At 35.0% G+C, this 26,862-nt stretch overlaps 1 protein-coding gene and 1 long non-coding RNA gene across 7 annotated transcripts in view; one reads left to right on the plus strand and one right to left on the minus strand.

Moving 5' to 3' along the window:
- LOC121732254 lies at nucleotides 1–25,023 on the plus strand. Its single transcript, XR_006036341.1, has 4 exons — nucleotides 1–50; nucleotides 5,224–5,227; nucleotides 17,969–17,978; nucleotides 25,011–25,023. It is a non-coding gene; the product is annotated as an uncharacterized LOC121732254 (long non-coding RNA).
- Nucleotides 1–26,862, minus strand: part of LOC121732253 (caskin-2) — a 262,402-nt gene that overhangs the window by 9,344 nt on the left and 226,196 nt on the right. The window contains exons 1-2 of one of the 6 annotated variants that reach the window (XM_042122077.1): nucleotides 8,513–8,518; nucleotides 6,011–6,013 (exon numbers count right to left, since the gene is read on the minus strand). The exons of the other annotated variants lie outside the window; for them this stretch is intronic. The gene's annotated coding sequence lies outside the window, so the exon portion shown is untranslated. Of the gene's footprint in view, nucleotides 1–6,010; nucleotides 6,014–8,512; nucleotides 8,519–26,862 lie in introns of those variants that run through there. 6 annotated transcript variants of the gene reach the window in all.

Here is a 26,862-nt window from a genome sequence, read left to right on the forward strand (position 1 = left end):
TACATATACTCGCGGACCCCCAGGGGCCCGCGGACTACATGTTGAGAAACGTTGATTTAGAAGATTAAAAAAAAAACCGGCCAAGTGCGAGTCGGACTCGCGCACCGAGGGTTCCGTACAAACCTGCAAGGTTTACAAAGTTCGTTCATTACGACAATCGAGTCATAACTATGGTATTTTTATAGAATTTTTTTTTTTTCACGGGTTAAAGGCAATTAGATCTAAGTATTTGATATGAATTTCAACTTGATAGCTCTACGCGTTCATGAGGAAAAAAGTAATAAGTTTATATTTATTAAAAAATATATATTTTGTAATGTAACTAAAAATTTAAGGTTTTCGGAATTTTTCCTTTATGTGTGCTATAAAACGTTGCTTCATGCCAAATTTCAAGATTCTAGGTCGACTGGAAGTACCCTTTAGGTTTTGATTCCCTTGCGAGTACTTGCGAGTTTCAAAATATGCAGCTTAAATTGCTGTTTCTTTTGATTGCGTTGACATAGAAGTTTGATTTTGTTACAGCTTAAAGGTATTATAGACCTGAGTATTTGGTATGAATTTCAATTTAATACCTCTACGCGTTTATGAGGAAATGGGTAGTAAGTTTAAAATTATTAAAAAAATATATATTATGTGATGTAACTAAAAATTTATGGTTTTCGTAATTTTTCCTTTATCTATGCTATAAGACGTTGCTTCGTACCAAATTTCAAGATTCTGAGTTCACGGGAAGCACCCTGTAGGTTTTGATTCCCTTGCAAGTGTCGAAAATTTGCGGCATAAACGGCTGTATCTTTTGATTGCGTTGGCTTAGAAGTTTGATTTTTTCACAGCTTCAAGGGACAGTAGATCTGAGTAATTGATATAAATTTCAGCTTCATACCTCCACGCGTTCCTGAGAAAAAGGGTCTTGACAGACGGACGGACGGACAGACGGACAACAAAGTGATCCTATAAGGGTTCCGTTTTTTCCTTTTGAGGTACGGAACCCTAAAAATAAGTCGAAAGACTATTTACCGAGATTAGCAAAAAAACTGAACTGACGGTAGCAAGTAGCAGTTTTAGTGTCACCGCAGACTTACAATTTAAAGTTGGCCGACTATCGTACAAACCACGAGCGTATGGCGCTTCTATCTTGATCAATTTCTGTGGTTTGTACGATAGTCGGCCAACTTTAAATTGTAAGTCTGCGGGGACCCCTATTCTTCTTCCCTTTTTAAAAACTGAGGTTTTGATAGAGATTAAAAACAAAGTATCTACGATTTTTAAAACTACCCACATGACTTTGAATTTCTAAAACAAGTGAAATAGGTACCGTAGGAATTTTAGGAATATTCGCTAAATACAGATGCTCTATTTCTAGTTAATGTTGACCATCCTACTAATCCTACAAATAATATAACAAAGGCGAAAGTTTGTTTGGATGTATGGATGTGTGGATGTATGGATGTTTCTTACTCTTTCACGCAAAAACTACTCAACGGATTTTAATGAAACTTTACAATAATATAGCTTATACATCAGAATAACACATAGGCTACAATTTTAACCGACTTTCGAAATGGAGGAGGTGTTATGTTCGTTTTTTTATCTTCAACGATTACTCCGCCGTTTGTGAACCGATTTTTATTTTTTTTCTTTTGGTGTATAGGTTATCATTCCAATTTGGTACCATATTCATAAAAGCGGTGACCGGATATGCTACTATGCAAATTACCTTCATCCTAATCATCATCACTACCATAAACCGTCATAGAACCATGTGTTGTCCCGTTTTGACCCTATTATTGGTAATTTTCATAGTCTTTTATGATATATCACTTAAATCGCGGGTAACACCGCGGGGCACAGCTAGTAAATCATATTTTTTGAGAAAACCGAGTTATTAAAATTCATATTTGTTTTCAAATTAGCAAAGTATAACACTGTCAGACAATAAATATTCATAACCAATAAATATTAACCCGAACACTGGAGTTACAGAAGGTTATAAACAATAATTTACGCCACGGCTAACCAGTATCCCTCGTATAGGTCCTCAAAATTAGTTAAAGTCTCCGTAATTTATATGTCACGAATACATATTTTGTCAAATACACGACAACACTATAAAATAATAAATAAATATTATCAATATTATTCTTGTTTACTGTACAGCCCGTACAGGGTGTAACAAAACTAAGTGATAATACTTTAGGGTGTGTACGTGTTCCTTGTAAAGAGTTCACTGTGAAAGTAGCAGCGCTGAAAGACCAAATTTTTTTTCACTTTTGTATGGGCAAGCACCGCAGCATCACGAGTTTCCCCATACAAAAGTGATTTTTTTTTAAACACGTACACACCCTAAAGTATTATCATTTAGTTTTGTTACACACTGTATATTGTATATTTATGATGATGCTGCTTCCATCGTGGAAACATTGCAGTAATATGGCCTACTACTTATATTATTATCCATGAAACTTTAATATCATTTTTCCACGTAGCAACATTTATTCTTATAATTTCATTACTCGATACTAATGGGATCCTGAGACGAAGCCAAGCAAATCACGTTACAGTCAAACCTTATCAGCTTTGTACGGTACGTCAACCGCGTTAGCGAAACGACTATCCCCTTTATCCCCCCTTCCATTCCCCCCCTACTCCCCCTAGAGGGAGGTAATAACCTTAAAACGCCATTAATCATGATCGGCCGTAGATCGGACAACTAATTACGCCGATAAATGCAAGTAGAAACTAATGCTCGAGATAAAACGGCCATTAAATCGCGCGCCATTTTTAAATATGGAAAGATACGCGGTGTTTTTTTTTCGAGGACAAGCTGTAGCACACAATTTTGTAATTTAAAATTCGTTTAAGAGCTAAAGCTCGTTTTAAAAAACTATATTTTGAAATAGATTTTCTTTGTCCTCCTGAGTCCTGACTCCTGACTCCTGACTCCTGAGATATGATTTAACACAGGGGATCCCAATCTTTTTCAGCCTGCGGCGCAGTTACACGTTGAAGTTACACTATTTTGTCACACCAGGGCAGGGGCGCCGCGGCGCATACTTTGGAAACCCCTGATTTAGCACTTAAATTTTTTATCATAAAATTAAACATGCCTACTATTTTTAAAGACTCAAGCGTACCACCTAAATACAGGGTGTCGCGTCCGACACGTCACACGGCATATCATGTCACGTGACTCGCGAGCGGCCGAAGATCTCCGAAATCTCCCGATTAGCGATAAACGATGACACTCGAGAGATTATCCCGGGCTGCCCGTGACGGATTTGCCGCCGCTCGTTTACGAGGCCGTCACCCCGTAAGCCTCTCCACAAGATGACCTCATTAATTTTTTACGAGAAAAACTACGTGTTTTTACGTCGCGCACATAAAAAGCGAGTTGGATTTTTTAATTTTAAAAAATGTGAAGCCACGTTTTCCGTAATAAAACCTGACAATGAAAAATATTTAAAATACAGCTGTTCATTACTCCCTAGTGCTCCTAACATGATAAGCAAATTTTATAAGGAATTTTTATTTGTTGCTACTGTTTATTAATATTAACTAGTTAATCTGTAGTCTGTACTTACTATGTAAATAATCACTTTAAGGTATTTTTATGACGAGGTAGATCAGTAGTTACAATTCTTAATGAAAATATGTGTTTAGAATGCAGACATCCAGCTCATACGAAGTGTTCTTAAAACCTGCGGGGCTAAAATGGTCACATTTAGCAATTCCTGTCAATCAATTCAGCAAATGAATTGTCAAAACTGTCAAACTGACAAATGTCAAATCAGTACAAAAATACAGAAATGAATTGCAAGCAGAGCTGCATTTTGCGATTTTAGAAAAATGAATCATATTATGATTCATATCATGATTCTTCAAAGCGACCATTTTAGCCCCGCAGATTGCTATTTTTTTTTAATTTATTATAAGCTAACACGTGAAAACGTGATAACGTGACTGGTGACCGTGAGCCATAATATTTCTTATTGGAAATTGGAATTAAAAAATACAATAATTAAAGCTAATAATTATAGTAATCAATCGTAATTACAGTTTGTATTGTAAATTATTATAATTAAATACTTATGTAAATAAACAATACACATATTTTTAATTTTCTCGGTCATTACGTGTTTGTGTTAATCACTTCAAACTTGTGGACTGTATTAGAAGTTAGATGTAGAATGGGTATTGTCCATTTTTTTTTAATTTTGCTCATTACAAAAACATTTCGACAGGTCAGGGATCGTTTTTCTGTACATAAACGAAAAAAATACCCATTAGTTACATATATTTTTGAACAAATACGTTTAACCTTTGACCTTCAATGGCGTTAAATTAGCAATAAATGCGACCAACGTTACGTTTCCAACTTTTGGTAAGCTTCTCGTATCAGCTTTCACATAATGAGAACTTGCATTTGACGAACCAGCCATTATAAATAAGATTGAAAGGAAATTTAAAACATATGCAGAGGTCGATTGGCGGCCGATGATGACGTCAGAGCGAAACTTAAAAAAATTTATTGAGAAAAAACTAGCCAATGAATTTCAAAATTATTTAATTTATATTCTTAAAATACTCTATTTTAACGAAAAAAAATATAAAAAGTACATGTGATTTTTTTTGGACAATGCCCATTAAAATGAATAAAATTATTACGTTTTTAAAAGAATAGTTAGTTGTTGCATCCCTGCAGGGATGGGTTATGAAGAAGAAGTGAAGGAAGTTCCGGTGTTGCTGCGTTCCTGTGTTGCCAGATGACGCGACCGGAAGACATGGCTTGACGTAGGCTGGATTCCTTGTGTTTTTTGCCCATTAAAAAAGTAATAACCGTGTATGGTGATTCTAAATCGCGTAATCGCGTACATTACGTAACATAATAATATTGTGTTTAGTAACAACCTGTATATTGTTAATTGCGGTGCTAGCGACATGTAGAGTGTAAACACGACGCGAGAGGAGGAGGAGAAGGAGAGTCGCGGCGGTCAATTACTGAAATATTCGACGCTAGTTTAGCTTAAGAATTACGATGTAATATAACTACTAGAATAGTATACTAATAAATAAAAAAGGTGAAAAATAAAAAATATAATGCCAAATCACTGAATGGGTAGAAATTCGAGTTTTGCCATTCACAGCTAAAAAAGCTGCCGATAACACATAGAAGTGCGATAGGAACATTTTAGCAAAATCGGCAAATTGGTATTCAGTTCCCAGACTGGTACTTGGATAACTATAGTCTAAACTTACTATATATATGCATCTTTATGTCGTTAGCATATTTTGGTCTCGTCAGGTTTAAGTTAAGTTAGTTAAAAATTAAAATAACTCTGAACTACAACATAGTCGATAGCTCACAGTATTCTTAGCGTTACAGCTCAACATTATTTTACCTCGGAGTGTCTATTAATGATCCTTATGCCGTCAGCATAAAGGTGAAGAGGAAAATCTATGAAAGGTCTCTAGCACACTTTATTAATACAATTATGTGGCGCCAGCGTTGTGCAAGCGCATAATTTACATTTCCCATGCAGTTTGCTGCCTAGTATAAATAGAACAGTAAAGTAACTCTGTCACATCTTCCAATTTCCAAGCCCGCTCAATACTTTGCCTCGATTGTACTATCCATACTTCCATACTAATATTATCCATACTTAATATTATAAATGCGAAAGTGTCTCTGTCTGTCTGTCCATCCGTCCGTCCGACCGGGCTGTCTGTCTGTCTGTCTGTTACCTCTTCACGGCCAAACCGCTGAGTCAATTTTGCTGAAAGGAGATTGAAGTAAAGTGGTCCAAATTTCCACCACTAACGAGACCCATATTGACTTATTAACACTATTTTATGGAATAAAACGGTAGAAAACTTTTTCATTCAGCCATTACATTTCACTGACAGGGTATTCAGGCCTGGTTATAATGATTCAGTATTTAGTAGACAATTTTACTATATATAGGTCTCGTTAGTGGTGGAAATTTGGACCAGACTCCATACATTTTAAAACATACTCATTTGGTTTGTAGATACTTTGAACACTAGTGTGCATAGCCCCTTACCGTTAACTGAGCACTTACTACATAGTTAAGTAATAATGAAGCTTGAAAATAAACTATTAAGTCTATTAGGCAGAGACGTATGATTTCCAATGGCTGGTATTTAGCGCTTATTAGTTTAATCGCTAATTTATTCACGGATCAAATTAATTCCTTAACTTATTATCGGGTATTTCGCCATGGAATATTTTATGCACGTTTAGTTGGTAAGCGCAATAAACACGTTAGAATTTTTTTTTCCAATTTTGAATTCTAATGATTTTCAGATTTTTTTAGACTTTCAAATACCAATATAATTGGCAAGAGCACACTGAACAAAGTACGAACAAGGCTTTTTTGGCATGTGGCTAAAATCAGAAAGAACTGCACTGCCATAATTTCATAGATAGCTATTTCAGGTGCTCCGTAGGGTGCTCCTGTCGATGTCATCAAAGTAGCATTTTTCAGCCGAAAAAAGCCACTCATCAGTCATCTACACTACTATTATAAAGAGGAAAGATTTGATTGTTTGTTTGTCTTGAATAGGCTCCGAAACTACTGGACCGATTTGAAAGATTCTTTTACCATTGGGATCCTACATTAATTCTGCTGAACATAGGCTAAATTTTATTTTGAAAAAAAAAATAGGGTACCGTAAGATATTTGGGATTTTCGGAGGCAAGGTGTAAAAATCAACCAGAAATGTTACTTTTTTTGCGTACGCTGCCTAAACTATAAAAGATAGAACCATAAAATGTTCTAAGTAATTGTAGATCTTTTAAATATCTACAAAAAAGTCCGCAACACACTATACCTATCTATGTTGAGTGAGGCACAATAACCATTTTTTTATTGAAAAATCTTGAAATGTTTTTGGACTACATTTAAATGCCTTTATTTTACTCATAGCATTAATTCTTATCAAAATAAATTATTTCATTACTAAGTACAGTTAATGTAGATATTATTTGGTCTTTGAATGATTAAAATTGGACATTTGGTTTTAATGTTATGGCGAAAATAAAATATTACGATTTCTGCTGCACGTAGAGAATTGGGCGTCGACAAGGCGCGCCGCGCGGGTGTGCTCACCCGGAGAGTCCACGTAAATATTAATTATTATTACCTCGATCATGGGAATCGCAGACATAATAGATTTATAATATAATAGTTATGCGACTGCCGGGTGCCGCTTCATTGATGGGATAATATTATAGTGCTTCATTAATTAATTTCGTTTAGTGTACTTAAATCATTTTTATGTTTTGCTTAACATAAAGATTGAGTAAGAAATAAAGATTGAAAAAAATATATATTTAAAAATCAATGTCCACCCGTGCGAAGCCGGGGCGGGCCGCTAGTAAGTCATAAGTCATAACATATGGTTGCTCATAACAATTTAAAATGTAAATACCCCTAAAACTTCCGATACTAACCGCCGTACTCAGAGACATTTAATTATGATTAACCTTCAATTTAATGAAGAGGTTTACAGTTTAGAGGCTTAAGTCAAAATTTTGAATTAATTGCATTTAAGTAAATAATCCACTCTGAGTGCGGCAGTAAGTTTCTAAGTTCTATGAGAGCAGCTCTCTCCTCTCAATTAACTCAGAGATCTCTTTTCAATATTTTCAGTTACTTTGTTGATTTCCTTTTGAATCTACGAGTAGCCAATCATATTATGCATAGACAACCTCCTGTCTAAAAGACTCAGAAATCCGTCCATAAGTGTATATCGCGTCTCATACATGAGTTCATATCATATAGGAGGGATGATGCAGACAAAGATAAGGATTGGAAGTGAATTGGAAGTGAAACGGAAGTGAAAGTTCATGTCTGATTGCGATGATGGCTGTCTTATACTCAATATTCATGTATCACGAGAGTACTGGCAGTGAATGGTAAAAAATTGAATTTAGAACATTTATTTTTTAATTTTTTGACTTGGAGCTGAGTTTTATGACAATCGAATAGAGAAAAAATTATTGGTTGGACTCCGAGAGTGCTGACAGAGGTGAAAGTGAAACAGCAAAAGCAGGCAATCCTATTCTATGATATATTTCGAAAATCAGAAACAACTTCTGCTGTTAACTATGCTCGAGCCTTGAAGGCGAATTTCAAAACTTCATACAAATACTATATTTTTAACCTACAAAATGAGGAAGTTCAAAAAAATGTACATAATAAGTATTTAAATTTCAAAAATATATTTTTTTAAATTGACCATGGCTTGGCCAACAGAAGTTTTGCGACTATTCATGGTTCGAAAATCGGATCATTATCATTTCATTTATGTAGGTACACATAATGTAGGTATATCCCGAACCCTAACGAGTAAACCTAATTGAGGGCCACCGAAAGGATTATCAGGGTTCAATGTGATTGATTGATGCTGAGGGTGATCCTGGGTCTGTTCAGTTTAGCACGGTTAATTGTCCCCGTGTAGGGGTTAAATGGTATTTTTACCCGACTACAAAGAAGATTTTGTGGTATGTCATAATATGTGCTTCCGTAGCAAATAATTATATTATTGAGTGCATGCTGTACTAATTTTATAAACGATGTGTTGACATACAGGTAATGATGGGCTAGGCTATGCCTTATCATAGTTTTAAATTATAATAATATTATTATATCAAGGTTATAACTTTGTTAAATAAGTAGTTTGACTCCAAATTCCTTGATGATTATGTTAAACGTTTTTTTAATATTCATGTAATACGTGGGAGAGCCATGCTTCGGCACGAATGGGCCGGCTCGACCGGAGAAATACCACGTTCTCACAGAAAACCGGCGTGAAACAGCACTTGCGCTGTGTTTCGCCGAGTGAGTGAGTTTACCGGAGGCCCAATTCCCTTCCCTATCCTCCCCTATTCCCATCCCTACCCTGCCCTATTACCCTATTCATGGGCGTACTCAGGTTCTGGGCCAGGGGGGGGCAAATTACCCAGGTTCTGGTGCCAGGAGGGGGCAAATTACCCAGTTTCTGGACCAGCGGGGGCAAATCAGATTTATCATAAGCTAGGCGTTTATAAAGAATAAAATATTTTATAGATAAAAGATTGGATAAAAGTACTAGATAATATACTTAGTACGGACGTTAACATGATCCAGGGGGGGCGGCCGCCCCCCCCCCCCCCCCTGCCCCCCCCCTCGGTACGCCCATGACCCTATTCCCTCTTAAAAGGCCGGCAACGCACCTGCAGCTCTTCTGATGCTGCGAGTGTCCATGGGCGACGGAAGTAGCTTTCCATCAGGTGACCCGTTTGCTCGTTTACCCCTTCTTTCATAAAAAAAAAAAATCCTATTGCCTGGCATGCATTGGCAAAAACATTTAATACCTACTTGACAGATGACACTGGCAAAAATTCACGTACTTACAGATCAAAAAAAAGTAATTCGAATTTCGAAATTCGTATTGCGGTAGACTGCGCTCATTAGACTGACTATTCGATTCAATCAACTCAGTTTCATAATCGACAACAATGGTAAGCAAACATCAGCAATTTGTCGATTACCGTTCGATTTCGAATCGATTTATCATTACGATTAACGATATCGCCCCGGTGGCGTCCAATATAGTTTGATTGATATGCCTTTGTTCTAGTATTAAGTAGATCATTTGAACTAAATCTGCATTTCTCTGGTATCGTAACAATACTATATTCATAAGATACTCATGTCTAATGTAGAGTAAGTAATAAGGTATTAAAAATGATAATTTACCAAAATAATGTATTAACAATGTAATAGATTCTGCGGCTATAATATCCCAAAGGAACCCTACGTTTCCCTTTAAATGAAATGTGTTTTGTAGCTTACCTAAAATTATAGCTTACCTAAATAATGAAGAGCCAAAAAAAACACAGATTTCCTGAGCCATACTCCATATAATAATATACGTATGGCTCAGGAAATCTGAGTCCTTATGAGTTAATGCATATATTTTAAGACAGGATAAGAATGAATAATGAATTCTTTTTCTCTCAACATACTGTATCTTTAACCTTAATAATTATTATCTTTAATTTAAAGGCAAAATTATTATGTCCCTTGTCCAAAAACAAATCCTATTTTATGTGAGTAAATTGTGAGTAAATATAATACTTATTTACTTTGTAATATTGAACTAAACATAATTGTTTCATCAGAATATTTTCTATTCGAATAGGAAAAATAATCGAATCGTTTTGACATCGATATTGTTGTCTGTCACAGATCTTTGTTTGTTCACTAATTGGGTAGAGTCTGTGATAAGAGAAGTTTTTTATATCACTTTTCACTGTACACAACGTTATTTATCCGGAATAGAGAAACAAAGGCCTGAGCAAGCGAGATGTCTCTATCAGTAACAATGCTTGGTAATCAGAGACGTGATGTGATACATGCCAGCAGAACTCTCTTTTTTGACGTCCAGTCGGCACTTATCGTCACGTTGACAACGCGGTGCGGTGGCCCACCGCGCTACCCCGTCAACGTTGTTTCGCAGAATTATATCTGTTGTTAAAAGACTTGGAGGCGTCCTTTGTCACCAGGGACCTCGGCCTGACTTCTCATCGCCGCCACTTCAATTAAACAAAGTTCCGTAGAACTCGTTCTGCGGTTAAAATCTATGTGACCATGAAAATGATTACCTATTTTTGCTTGGAGGGCGGCAAATTGGGATTTTGCTCCCCCCTTTTTAAAACGTAGATCGGGCCTGTAAGTAAATCAATTTCGGTTTCGTTTGATAGCTCGAGATGCGAAAGTGTATGTCTCTGTGTTTTTCTGTCTGTCTGTCTGTCAACAGGCAGAGGTAACAACCTCCTCACGCCCAAACTGCTGAACCGATTTTTCTGAAATTTATCATGGAGATACTTGGAATCCCGGAAAGTGACATGAAAAATGTACGGTTCCAGCAACTCCTTTGTGCCAAAAAACGTTTATCGCCCGGGAATCCGTATCAAAAATGAGAGAGTTTTAAATTGATGACACTTTAGGTACATTAGTTTACAACTTACAAGATCTCGTCAACTCGACCACGCGCCAAAACACCCTATTGCACAATCAAAGAAATTGATTCATAATTAGATGACAGACCTACGACATTTGGTCGGATTATGTCAATTCTATGGTCGAGACTCGAGACATCTCGAGATGGTCGCGACTCGAGATCAGTCCGGATGGGTTTGCCGTTTGCCATAACGCGACCAAATTACGTAGGTCCTATGAATAAACTTCTCTGATAGTACAATATCGTGACGTACTTATCAATAACGTTTATATCAATCGGAAACAATGCTAACGTGACATACACTTTCTAATACGTCGTGCGAGCTCGTGATCGCGAATGTGACATACAGACAGACAGATAGACATAAACGGTATCATTACATCTCAGGTTACAACCTTATTAGTTATTACGCTTTCATAGCTCTGTAGAAAGGGAACGCACATGTAACTCCTATGCAGGATGGTTATAGGACTTATCACTTTACACTTACGAGATATACAGTCTAACTCACTAACTAACTAACTAACCGTCGATAAGGTATAAAGCTCAACTTTTGGAACGTAGTTCCTTATCGCGCGTTGCGCCTTGAGCTAGACTGAAAAAGTTGTAACGACACTTTTTTATTAGTACCTGCAGGGTAGGGGCAGAGGGAGTCGATAGTATTCCTGTGCATCAACTGGATGGCGTTTTTTGACAATAAACAGTGAGGCGTTGTTAGTATTCCTGAGCGTCGGTAGATGACGTTTTTTAAATATTTTTTTTTAGTATAAGTACTTACAGGTTTTTTGAACGTAAGAAATAACTTCGTTCCGTTCGGGTGTCCCTTGACACCTCTCAAGTTTTATTTATTTAATTTTCTTCTTTATCTCGTCTCCCACTGCCGGACACTAATAATATGACAGTTGCTTACCACTGACAGACCACATAAAAGTCTAATACTTAAGGTCGGGTAGACCTTCAGAACAGGAAACTCCTAAAGTAACAACGACCGAAACTCAGTTGCTGGCAGTGGCAACTATAGGGTGGCAGGGCTGGCAAAATGCCACAGGCCCCCTACCCAAAAAGGGCCCCGGCCCAAGAAGCCGTGAAGTCAGAATTTTTTTATACATTGTTTTATTATTAATATGACAATTTTACTGACAGGGCCCCACTAATTTGCCACGGGTCCCGAATGTTATATTTACGCCACTGGTTGCTGGTAGTTCTTAATCTTACCTATGGGCTATGGGTCACATACGAGACAACTTCCAGCTGTCTGCTGCTGTTATTAAATGACAAAAGTCTAGCTGACTCTAGAACAGTCGTCACCGAATGGCGGACCGCCGCGCCGACCCATTGTGTGCGGACCAAGCATGTTCGAAGATATTCGTTAGAGATTAATTTCGGTCTCGACTCTCGACATACTGATGAACATGTAGTAACAAAAATTGACACTTTTCTCATTGATACAAATAGTCAAATATCTTTGTAATTTCCATAATTACATTTGTTTAATTTTTTTAATATGCGGACCGCGAAGGTCAATTTATTTCTTAAAACGAACTCCGAGCGAAACTAATTGGTGACCCCTGCTCTAGAAGATGAATTGATTTATTTATTTACAAGCTTTTTAATAAAATAACAAATCATACATCAGACCAACTGAATCCAAACTGAACGAATGTAAAGGCTTTTGAAGATTAAGTATTATATTTGCAAAACTGGACCGTCAATTAAGACTTGGGTAAATCTTAGCAGATTTTGTAATTTGCTTTAACGACGTGCTTACGAGTTATTAAATACTCGACGAGGCCTTAAAAGCCTTATTTAATTAGATTAAATGGCTGAAGGCTTAAACTGAGGTACTGAAATTCATTTCTCCTAGCAATATGGCGAACTTTTGGGTGAAATTAACCTTAACTAAATTAGGGTGGGTTATTCCTATTTTATTATAGGAACGCTGTCTAGCTATGGTCTAGCGATAAAAGTTAGCCTGTGCAATATAATTCAAAGCCTAAACAAATAACGTATGCCAAAATTTATTAAAATCCGTTTCAGTAGTTTTTGTATGACGGAGTATCAAACACACTCACAAACTTTGCTTTAATATTATCAATACTTTTTAGTAAGTGTTCATTATAATTAAGTGTAGGAATGGTCATGGGCGTACCCAGGTAGGGGCAGGGTAGGTGGAAGTCAAGTCAGAAATATACATCAAATTTTCCTGGCAAATGGGAAATAAAAACGTGTAATACCTGCTCTGCGCAAAATGGAGCGTTGGAAACAAAATATAATATGCCCATGATTATGGTCAAACTAAAAAAATCTCTGACTGTGCATTACAATTCGTGAAAAACGTTAAATTAAAAGGAGGTGGTAGTTCAGTACTTACTATGTACTTAATATGGGCAATATAAATATTTGGAGTTACGTTCCAAATCCTAATTTAATAACACTTGTCAAATTCAAATTAACATCAAAACGGTAACTCTAAACTAATTACAAAATTACAAACGTCAAACGAAATTTAACTGCGAGTTAAAGTACCAGTAAAGCGATTAACTGACTTTGTAATTAAGTAATTACTTTTATTTCGTTGTTAGCCACTTAGTTGTAACTGGTGTTGTGTTTAAACTTGGAAATGTTCATAGAAATTAATAAACACTTTATTTCAGTACAATACAACCTTTTGTCGTTTGAGAAACCTAGTATTAAAAAACCAAGTGCGAATTGGACTCGCCCATGAAGGGTTCCGCAGCAGGAATAAGGTTTATTTCTATGAAATTAAAAGGTGTTGATTTATTTTTATAGTTCGGTTAATTTAATGAAAGTTAAATTAAGGTTTACCATTTATGACGTATAAAAAACTACTAACTAGATCGCGTTCGAACCAATTTTCTTTGGTAGTTTTTGTAGTAATGTACATCATATTATATTTTTTTAGACTTATCATGGCTATGTATGCATGACTTTAGAAGTTAGAGGGGGGGGCACTCATTTTACCATTTTGGAAGAGTCTCTCTCGCAAACTATTCAGGTTAGAAAAAAATGATATTAGAAACCTCAGAAACCTCATTTTTGAAGACCTATCCATAGATACCCCACACGCATAGGCTAGATGAAAAATTTAAAACGTAACAGCTACGCACTTGAAATTTTCACTTAATCCTTAGTCATGTTAGCATTTTCATAATTAATAATAAAATTAAAATAAAATAAATATTTGAAGGCTTCCATACAAAAAACACAATTTTTGTCTACTTTCGCTCTATACCGATACCGGTACGGAACCCTTCGTGCGCGAGTCCGACTTGCACTTGGCCGATTATTTAATAATTTATGGCAGTGCAATATGGTAATACTAAAAAATACTATACATAACTTCTAGCTACTGTCTGTTTTAAAGCAACTCAATTAACAAAATTAATAATATTCAGAGCCATAAAATTTCAAAATGGCATGCAAAATATTTCATAAGAGCACATCAAAGTCGACAATCAGTAATTTGTACGTACAGTATTTCTCCGAAACACCTTTTTGGTTAAAATTGGCGCTTCTTTCAATTATGGCCACCTTAATGCCTTAATAAACACATATGGAACTTGTTAATCGTTATGTAATCTTAATATATATATTTCTTGTGTGCGTGTGTATGTGACTGAACTCCTCCTAAACGACTGGACCAATTTTGATGAAATTTTTTGTGTGTGTTCGTGGAGATTCGAGAATGGTTTAGATTTACAGTTTGGTCTACTGGAAAATATTTTTTCAATTAATTTCTTATTTATAAGGAGTTGTTGATTTTGGAATGTTTTACATTAGATCCGGCGGACGGCGCTATCATCGCATTCAATATTATTCTATTTCAATTTTAGTTTGTCCTGACAGATGGTGCTACGATTAATTTGAAAAAAATTTTGTTATTCAATTCATGTGCTGATTAAAATATTAAATAAATAACACATAGGCTACAATTTTAACCGACTTTCAAAATGGGGGAGGTGTTATGTTCGTTTTCTTATATTCAACGATTACTCCGCCGTTTGTTAACCGATTTTCAAAATTTTTCTTTTGGTATATAGGGTATCATCCCAATTTGGTATTATATTCAGAAAAGTGGTGATCTGATGAAGGATCCATAAGTAATCGAGGGAACTCCTCAAAACTTATAGGGAAACATATGGTGACTTCGGTTTCGTGAGAAGTATTCTAAGCATATGCTACCAACAAGTAAGATTTTGCACCGAGATATACCTGGTATACCGTGGTTCGGAAGGTGCTGAGAGAATTCCTGATTCTTTATAGATACAAGTTTGGGAGTTTCGGCGTTGTTTTAAGAACAGAAAGCATATGCTACTATGCAAATTACATTCTTCATCATCATCATCATCATCATCACTACCATATTATACCATTTCATAGTCTTTTAGATCGAGACTCGAGTTTGTCAAGCGATAATTAAAAAAAATCTATATCTACCTAATATTATAAACCTGAAGAGTATGTTTGCTTGAACGCGTCAATCTCAGAAACTACAGGTCCGATTTAAAAACTTATCTCAGTGTTAGATAGATCATTTATCGAGTAAGACTCATCATTTATCGAGAAGGTTATATTATATTATTACTCTAAGACTAATACGACAGAAGAAACTCAGGAAAATGTGGGAAAAACGGGGGAAATATTTTTTATGGGAAAATGTACCTACGGATTCTGTAAAATTTCTAATTTACGCGGGCGAAGCCGCGCGGGACTTCTAGTAATAATTATAATATTCTTACGGTATCTGTCAACATTAGGTAAAAAAAATGTTCAGGTAATTATAATACAGATAATTATACTTAGACGACCTCTGTGGCTCAATTGGTTGAGTGTGTGGCAGCTCAAGCCGGGGGTCGCGGGTTCGAATCCCGCCGACGGAACAAAAAGTTTTCAATGTTCCCGGGTCTGGATGTGTATTAAATATGTGTATGATATAATAAAAATCTTAAATATATCTATAGTATAAAAGTATTAAATATATTTCCGTTGTCTGGTACCTGTAACACAAGTCCTTCAGGTACTTAGCATGGGGCCAGACTGATGTGGTGTGACATTCTAAAGTCCTTCGATTCCTCTCCCTATAAAAAGTTACCTCAAATCATGGTCTCTACAACTTTATTAAGAAATTTAGAATCGGTATCGGTTTTATTATAGTTAATTTATTTTCTAATTTAAAATCAAAGATTATGCATTTAAGAACCGACCGAAATTCAAATTAATATCAATTTCGAAGCTTATTAATATTATTTACTTACGTTAAAATGTTACGGATAGCTGTTCAACCAAGTTACTTGGTGATTGGAAAAATGTCGGAGAGCTTAACAGAAGCAGACACCATGAGAGGCAGACCACTTGTTGCTGCAACCAGTCATCTATCCCACGTTTGCAAGGCATCGAAACACCGGTCATCGACACCAGAATATAATGGGAATAATGAAATACTACAACAAACTATAATGTGCTATAATATTACCAGGAATTGAACCTGCTGATCTTATGAGTAGGCTAGTCATTGTATCCGCTGCGCTACCGCGACTATCAAAATGAAGCTAAAAATACGATTGACTATCGCAGCGTTACAAAGCGCCATCTAGCGGTGAACGTTCGAACTACGTTCACAGCGTCGAAAAGCTGCGCGTGCGCTTGTAAAAGTTTTACCGGTTAAAAATTGGAAAAAATAAATATTTCTACACTATTCACTCATGTAAAAATTACACAATAGTATAATAATCAATAATGAATTTTAAAAAATGACTTTATTGGAATTTAAAATAAAATGTCATAGAAAAAAATAATCAGTACACCAAGTTAAAAAAAAATGTACAGCCATTTTATAGTTTATCCGAAGTCGTGAGAAAAGGTGTCGTTATTGAAATTCATTTTACGTCGGGTCCAGCACTTTCCCTGACACCGCATTCTCTGCAGGTCAACGAGTTAACAATAATAACCCGTGATCTTCTATGATAACGAGATATCGAGATGCAATTATGTATTAGAATTTATTTCCACACGATTTTAATACTTTAACCTCAGCCCTCAGGTTATGTTACTTTTATTAGTTTTTTCTGCAAAAAAAAAAAAAGAATCACAGTAAAGTACTTGATATTGTCGGCTTTAAGTAAGCGATGTAATTTATTGATTCTAAGAAAGCTTGAATCATTTTTTACCGACATTCAAGAGAAAAACTTGTTTGGCGAGTAAGAAAATTTATTTAATCATTTTGTTCAACGCATTCGTAAGTTCGAATGACATTACATCACTGGCCATGCAGCTTTAATGTTACAAATAAAGACTCATGGTAATACATTATAAACTGTATCCTCATGTAATAAGGTGTTTTTTCTCTTTACAATGACATAATTAAAGTTGCGAGTTTGCTTCAAAGAAGAAACGACGTGACGGACCTAGAGATGTTGCTTGTCGATAATGACATTCTACTTTTTAAATTACAATTAAGTACTCCTGTTTGCCTGATCTAATATTTTGCCAATAAAAAAAAGATTCAAAAATTATATTATAGAGAAATGTTGGTATTATATGGCAAAGTACATCGCCAGTGTCAGTGTCAAAAACAATAAAAAAAAAAAATTTTGGTATCATTTTTTTAAGTGACACGTCACACAAGTCACAACTCACAACACATACGTGAGGATGTTTTCGCAAGTCATTATATAATTAAATTATCCTGCTGTCCCGTTTACATCATTAATGATATCTTACAGTTAAATAATACTTTATTTAACTGTAAGAAGAAAGTATATTATATCCACAATTATGGCCATGTAGATCTTGTGAATTGTGATGACTGATGAACCATAATATTATGCTACCTAAAGCTTCAACCTTAAACCACTGTAGGTTAAAAATAAAACCATACAAGGCATTTGAATATGACTCCAATGTCGACAGAAGTAAGGCCTAAAACAGTCTTCTAAGTTCTAAGAAAGGGTTACGAAGTTCACTGACCTAGTTTTTTGAGTAAATAAAACTGACTTTACTATCAAATTACATACTATGATACACAATAGCACGTGTTTATGTCGTTTTCTTCAAAATCTAAGTCATCAAGAACATTTTCTGTGTATAAAACAAAATAACAAATTATATTATTAGATCGAAGATTAGATCACAGTAACGAAATAATTAAAATGTAAATAAAATAAAAAAAGAAAGGTGTTCTATTTATGAATCGCGCGCCAATTTAAATAAAATAGGCTTCCTCAGTTAATTCATCCTTTATACGGCGAAATTAAAATTGTAATTAACCGGTACTTCGCCTTAGGGGCTGCGTGACCTCGTAAAACGGCAGGATTGTAATTACCAATTTTGTACGCCCTATTCATTAATTCGACGTTTATATAATTTTATTACCTAATAACTATATTATTTAGCATTGTGGAATAAAGAGAAGACTTTTAAGAAGATAATTAAAATTGTAGAGTCGATCGTTGTATCCATATTATTAATGTTATAAATTAAGTTAGACGTTCTACGCGGCTTCGCCCGCTCAAATTAGATACTGTATTTCACAGACAAATTAGTCCACAAAAAAATAGCCTATGATCCTTCACGTGGTCTACTTCTTATCTGTGCCAAATAACAGAAAAATTGCTCCTTTGTTCGTCAGATAAGCCCTTTCAAATAAATTCCCCCGTTTTTTCCACTTTTTCCTATATTTTTTCGCTCCTATTAGTCTTAGCGTGATAAAAATATATAGCCTATAGCCTTTCTCGATAAATGGGTTATCTAACACTGAAATATTTTTTTAAATCGGACCAGCAGTTCCTGAGATTAGCACGTTCAAATAAGCCTTTTCAAATAATTTACCCCGTTTTTTCCACATTTTCCTCTATTTCTTCGCTCCTATTAGTCTTAGCGTGATAAACTATAGCCTATGCCTTCTTCGATAAATGAGCTATCTAACACTGAAAGAATTTCTCAAATCGGACCAGTAATTCCTGAGATTAGCGCGTTCAAACAAACAAACTCTTCCGCTTTATAATATTAAAAAAAATATAGATAGAACAAAAGTGTTCTTTCTATTTGTTATATTATCCACAATTTTATACAAAATCGACTACTTACTAAGTCGATTTTGATGAGGCTTTGGGGTAAAGATACTTTAATGCCTGGGAAAAAGTACGATTTCCACGAGAACAGTTTACTCACAGACAGTAGTCAAACAGTATGCAGCTACTTACCTGTAAAGAAAAAAAAACATTAAATTATTATTTATTCTGATGTAGGTAATGTATTTTTATAAAGTTTCATATTTTCCTTAGCCTATGGTTTCATTAAAATCCATTCAGTAGTTTTTGCGTGAAAGAGTAACAAACATCCATACATACATCCATACTTCCACACATCTATACATACAAACTTTCGCCTTTATTTGACCGAGCTTTGCTCGGTATTCGATAAAACACGAATAAAATGACATTTTCTAAAAATGATTCCTAGCTAGATCGATTTATCGCCCCCGAAACCCCCTATAAGTAAGTATAGTAAATTTCATGAAAATCGTTGGAGCCGATTCCGAGATTCCAATTATAAATATATATATATACAAGAATTGCTCGTTTAAAGATATAAGATTAGTAGGATTAACTCCTTTCAACTGAGCTTCAAATAATCCGTGATCCAAAACATCCATACTAATATCTATACTCCCATAGTCCATACTAATATGAGTAATATTCCACATATTAATTATTGATGCGAGGGCGTGTCTACTGTCTTTTTGTCTGTCTGTTACCTCTTCACGCCCAAACCGCTGAACCGATTTTGCTGAAATTTGGTATGGAGATGCTAATTAAGTTCCGCGAAAGGACGTAGGATACTTTATATCCCGGAAACTGTACGGTTCCTGCGCGATAAACGAATTTTGGCGCAACGGAGTTGTCGCGAAAAATTTAAATAAAAACGAGTTTGTTTTTAATCACCATGTATTTGCATGTACAGTTACGTGCAAAAGTGTGTCGAGCACGTGTAACAAAAGAAGCAAATAACAACAAATTCTGTTAAGAGTCGTGACTCGCCAGTGGGGCACCTCGCTAATAAATGATAATTATCATGTGTAAACCCGTACCAGATGAGAGATATGGGATATAAGCTAGGCTAGTCCGTGTAAATTAGTTGGGATTATTGTGCGTCGCCATTTTGAATTCGGTAGCTCGAAACAATTAGAAAAATATTTTTTTGTCTAAAATCGAAATTTTAAAATTAAAAATACTATATTTTAAGTTTTTTACACATCATAATATGATCTTAGTGGATCCAGAAGTAGTCGGGGACTGGGGTAGAAGTAAATAAAATCATTCTAAATCAAAATAACCAAGATTGAACTGTATTGAAAGTGGAACTACACAACTTTTCAAGGCTCTATAATAATTTTATTTTCCGATTCTTATTTGTTATTGGTATGTCATTTGAGTGACAAATTGACACTGATAAAAAACTGAATGTGTACACAAAATAAACAAATGAATAATGTCGTAGGAATTTTGGCGCCATCGAGTATATGGTGAAAGCGTGCCGTCTCGTCGCTTGAGGCGTTTCGATTCAGAAGTGCATTTAAAACAATTTTTCTAAGTGGGTACCTTTAATGAGATGTCAACACTTGATAGGTAGAATCAAATTATTACTGGTTCATGAGTTTACGGAATACGGCTTGCTTTGGGTTAGGTCTTGAGTAGGCTCTATTGTAGAGACTGCAGTGCAATTCATCATTATAGCGAGTTATTATTCCATCCTAACCAGCGCTGGATTGGATCACTGGAATGGAACCGACCATTACGCTAGAGTTGTTGCTGGTTGCTTATTTTATTAAACGTAATTTATATTAATTGATAGGAGTTGTAACGAGTTTTTTGTTCTATTTAGGGTTTAGACTTTGGCTATATTTTATAACATTGGTTTACGCAACAGTACTTTTTACGATCCTACATACAGCCTGATTCTAATCTTTGAATATAATAATATTCCTATTGGAAAAGAGCCAAAGGCATTACAAAGACCTTGTAACATAAATTATTATTATTGATGTATTTATTGTTATGTTATCAATATAATGTGATATTGCGAAATAAATCTTCAAGCACCGAAAGCATAATAGGTAATAATTGCTATTAGATATTAATTATAATTATAATATACAAGTTATTTTTATGACGGCCGTTTCAATTATGGCTAGGACTTCATACCCTATTACCTACCATACCCTATTTTGCCCCTATCTTGGTCACAAACCCCCTAAATCTAGCTAAATCTAGGGAGAAATCCCCTGATCTGGCAACACTGTTAAGAAAACTGGCAAGATCCACACTAATAATGTGAATGCGAAAGTGTGTCTGTCTGTTAGATCTTCACGCCCAAACCGCGAAACCGATTTTGCTGAAATTGGGTGTGTAGTTGCATTAAGTCTCTGGGAAAGGACTTAGACATAGAATACTTTTCATCCCGGAAAAATGCACGGTTCCCGACCGGCAAACTAGTTTTGGCACAACGGAGATGCGAGCGTCATCTAGTTATGTATTTAATAACCTTCCTTCACTTTTTCACCTTCAGTTACCAGTAGTGTTAGCACGGCGACCAGCGGAAATGCGAAAGTATGGACAAACTGTGGAAATAAACCTAAGGTGCCGTTCCGATCTTTTTTCGTTCCGAAAAAATCAATTAAAATGCCACTTTATGACAGACTATAGTCACAAACTGTGGAGATAAACTTAAGGTGCCGTTCCGATCTTTTTTAGTTCCGAATAATTCAATTAAAAAGCCACTTTTTGACAGACTATAGTTCTAAAAATTCAAATAATATCCTACATTATGACATATACTATAGTGTGTCATAAAGTGGCATTTTAATTGAATTTTTCGGAACGAAAAAAGATCGGAACGGCACCTTAGGTTTATTTCCACAGTTTGTCCATACTTTCGCATTTCCGCTGGTCGCCGTGCTAACACTACAGTTAATTTGAGTTTGACAGTAGCAAAAATATTGTTTCCGTTAAATGTTAATGTTTACAAAAGGGCTTACCGTGATTAGTGGACAGGTGTCTGTCAGCTTATGGTCACCAGTTCTAATCTCGTAATTAAAATGTGACGTTGATAGATGTTGGTGATCGTTCAAATTAAATTATTTATCATTAAAATTGATATAGCGGGTTGGGTTTATGGATCATAACTCTTATTGCATTTATTAAGTTTATTACTATACATATACCTCATATAATTATTATTATATATTTTGTGTTATAATTTTATTGTAACAACTGATTTAATTATTATAAAATATATAATGTTGGCCTATTCTCAGAACCGATAACTACTCAAATCTACATCGAAATCGGTCAAGCCGTTTCGGAGAAGCATACAAACAACGCGACGCTATATTGAAGACACAATTAACACTGAAAATAAAATAATTATTATGATCAATTCTATGTTCACAAATTAGGTTTTAAGTTTCAACTTTTTCAGTAAAAAAAAAATATGTTTTTAATTTTAAATGCACACCCTGTAGATTGTAGAATAATGAAACTCGAAAGTATACAGTCACAACAATAATAATAATTGAAAGTACTAGAATCGAAAGTCCTAGATTACTACCTAGGGTACGTCGGTTGCATTGTGATTAGTTTAGTGGTCAAATTAGGAGGTACAAATTACTTATCACTTTCGAAATCACTAACACTTTCTAAACTGTTACGGTTAGTGCAGCCGATTTGGGCTTTAACACACTTTTTTGGTGATTTCTTTGGTGTTTTGAAGTTAGAAACAAAGTTATGCAATGTTTTGTACGGCTAATTTACTGACATAGTGGATTGAAGCTCCAAATCAAAGAATAATAAATATTAATAAAATACTTGGAAGCATTTGAGATGTGGACTTAGCGGCGAATACTGCGGATAAAATGGACGGACAAAGTTACAAACGCAGAAGTACTCAAACGTATGCGTAAAAAGGTGGAACTTGTTCGTACCATCAAGCAAAGAAAAGTCGCGTATCTGGGCCATATCTTCAGGAACAAACAGTACAAGCTTCATCAAACCATAATGATGGGGAAGATTGCCGGGAAACAAAAACCAGGAAGACGCAAAACATCTTGGCTGAGGAATATCCGAGAATGGACAGCGATAAAGTCTGTTAAAGAACTTTTCAGACTCGCTTTGGACAAGGAAAAGTTTCGGAGCATGACTGCCAACCTTCAGTGATTGGAGAGGCACTGGAAGAAGAAGAAAATACTTGAAAAATACCAAATACTTAATAATGTCTAGGTATCTACAATGTCTACAATCCACATGTTGACAAGACGACGAAGTAGCGTCCTTTTAGTTTTGACTTTTAAGTGTTTTAGTACTCACATACGGTTTTGCTCGATCGAGCAATCATGTAGAGTAAAAACCACGGCTCGGGCTTTCGTACACAGATTCAGCATTGCTCGATAGTTTTACTCCTGTTCGAAGGAAATTAGTTACGGATAATAAAAACTAGTGTCAAAAAGATTGTCAAGCCGGCTCGATTCGAGCCTTCAAATTGGCTCGATGCGAGCCTTCGAGCTGTGAGTTTAGCGGTCCACACGGTGGTTTGTGCTCGATTTCGAGTAAACTGTAAAACTATCGAGCAAAACCGTATGTGAGTACTTAGCATAACACTGATCAAGAGTGTACTTTGCCATAGAGAGTAGTTTAATTTAAAAAAAAACGTGCTGGCATAAAACACCTTAATAAAAATAATATTTTTCTTTTTTTCTATCCAACAATTTTGTCAGCGGCCAGTACGATTGTGTAGAGCAAACAGGAACAGGTTTGCGGCCGTGGGAGGTAAAAGGGTGGATTTATGTCGACAACGGCACAACACTATCTGGCAACGTGATTTCGTCCACGAGATATCGATTATCGATAAAATTGGATTCCAACTCTAGTGGCGTCAAGTGATTATGAATTTCCTTCTTTGATACAAATCTGTATTGGCGTGTAGCCAAAATCAGAACTAACGCTGCCATTATGTAAAATGTCATTTAAGAGAATAGCTCACACGGCACACCCTTCTGACAATATCATCCAAATATCTATTTTGTATGTAAAACCACCCGAAAACAAAAGTAATTTAATGTATTTTTAATTTAAAATAACAACCATAAATTTTAAAATTTGATACAATCTTAACAGTTAATTCTTAGTTAACATTATAGATAATGAATGAATGAATTAATGAAAATACTTTATTGCACCAAAACAAACATGACATACAATACTTAATAACTATAAGAGTAAAAAATACAAAAGGCGGCCTTATCGCTACAAGCGATTTCTTCCAGACAACCCTTATTGTAAAACTATAAAGTAACAGTAGTAATAGATGGTAGGTGACTACTGACTACATAGACAGCTAAGACTTAAGAGTAAACTTTTTAAAATATATAAGTAAATTACAAAAACATACATACATATATAATATACATACATACATACTAAATAATACATAGGTACAAATCTACACTACTATTATAAAGAGGAAAGATTTGATTTTTTGTTTGTTTGTTTGTTTGAGTCGAATAGGCTCCGAAACTACTGGACCGATTTGAAAAATTCTTTTACCATTGGAATCCTGCATTATTTCTGCTGAACATAGGCTAATTTTTATTTTGGAAAAATATAAGGTTCCGTAAGATATTTGGGATTTTCGGACGCAAGGTTTAAAAAATCAACCAGAAAAGTTACTTATTTTGCGTACGCTGCCTAAACTATAAAAGATAGAGGCATAAAATGTTCTAAGTAATTATAGATCTTTTAATTATCTACAAAAAAGTCCGCGACATACTATACCTATCTATGTTGAGTGAGGCACAATAACCATTTTTTTATTAAAAAATCTAGATTTTTTTTGGACTATATTTAAATGCGTTTATTTAAATCATGCTATTGACCCTTATCAAAATAAATTATTTCATCACTAAGTACAGTTAATGTAGATAATATTTGGTCTTTGAATGATTAAAATTGGACGTTTGGTTTTAATGTTATGGCGAAATTAAAATATTACGATTTCTGCTGCACGTTGCGAATTGGGCGTCAAGGCGCGATGCGCGGGTGTGCGTGCGGTAGGGGAGAGATTTAATTATCAGTGCCACAGACTCGCCCGGAGAGTCCACGTAAATATTACCTCGATCGTGGGAATCGCAGACACAATAGATTTTCAATAGTTATGCGACAGCCGGGTGCTGCTTTATTGATTTGATATAGACTATCGTGCTTCATTATTATAATCCTAATTTCAAAAAAGCTTTAAAAGTTATGACTACGAAAGAAATATTTTTAGAACTTTTTAAAATAAGTTTTGAATGACAATTTTAATTTTGATTGCTATTATAATTAATTAATTTCTTTAACTATAAATCTCCAATAGCGGCAGCCGGCTGCCAGCATAACAATTGAAGATCTATTGTGTCTGCGATACCCACGATGCCGATGCACGATGGAAGTATTAATGCATATTTTTTAATCCACACTATTTCTGCTGAATATAGGCTATATTTAATGAGAGAAAAAAGGGAACCGTATTAAGTGTTAATAATTGTGTGAAAAATCTACCAAAATATTCCTTCTTGCTTATGCTTTATAAATTATAGACTATACTTACTTATCGCAAAGTGATGTACTATAGTCTTATAGAGGACATTAATATCAACGTAAAAGTCCGCGATATCGTATGTCTGACTACTACAATTATTATTATCTTACAAGAACTACTTTTTAATCTAAAAATATGCAATAGTAACGCTGCGCTGGTACAAACCATGCCAAACTACTTATCAGCAGGTATTAGTACTTACCAGAGGAGTTTTTAAATTCGCTGAATCCTTCTGGACTTCCACCACACGAACTGACGTTAAAAATCGGAATTCCAATCATGCTTTTGAGAAATTTATGCCCACCAAATATGTGCAATGGGACAAGGCTGCTTATTAAAGAATTAAAGGACAATTTAATTGTAGCTACCATTATCACCGGCCCAGCAGCTGGTCAACTAGCTCATATACCGAGGATACCGATGATTCCAACTGATCTGCCAATCCCATTTAAACGGCTTCAATTTCCGGTAAAAATATCTTTCGCATTGACTATTAACAAGTCCCAAGGTCAAACTTTCAAATTAGTAGGCATCGACCTACGAAAAGAATGTTTTACTCATGGTCAACTATACGTTGGCCTATCCCGAGTTGGAGCTGCTGATAATCAATTTATTTTGCTGCCACAAAATAAAACAACATCAAATATCGTTTACAGGGAAGCTTTAACCCAATTTTAATGGAATCTTTTACGCAAAAAGAAGTATGGTGTAAAAAAACATAAAGCGCAAAAGTACAACAAAAATACTTTATACAAAAACAAATAGAAAATTTCAAAATGTATATAATAGTAGATGTAGGTAAGCATAAAATAATAAAGCATAAAACTACAAAAAAAACATAAAATATTTTAAACAAAAAAAAAACATGAAGAAATTGCAAAATATTATAAATAATAGTATCTTCTGCAGGTAAGGATAAAATAATCAAACATAACACTTAAAATATAAAAATAAAAAAAAATACAATAAAAATGTGTTATATGTACATAATAATTATAATATAGTAGTTGCAGGCTAAATAATGTAAACTATTTTTATGTTCTGCTTAACTTAAAGATTGACTACCTTTATTTAAAAAAATAAATTTAAAAACCAATGTCCACCCGTGCGAAGCCGGGCCGGGCCGCTATAATAAATAAATAGAAATAATACAATATAGGTAATTATCAGTTAATATGG

The sequence above is a fragment of the Aricia agestis genome, chromosome 12 (genome assembly GCF_905147365.1).
Source record: "Aricia agestis chromosome 12, ilAriAges1.1, whole genome shotgun sequence".
Lineage (NCBI taxonomy): Eukaryota > Metazoa > Arthropoda > Insecta > Lepidoptera > Lycaenidae > Aricia > Aricia agestis.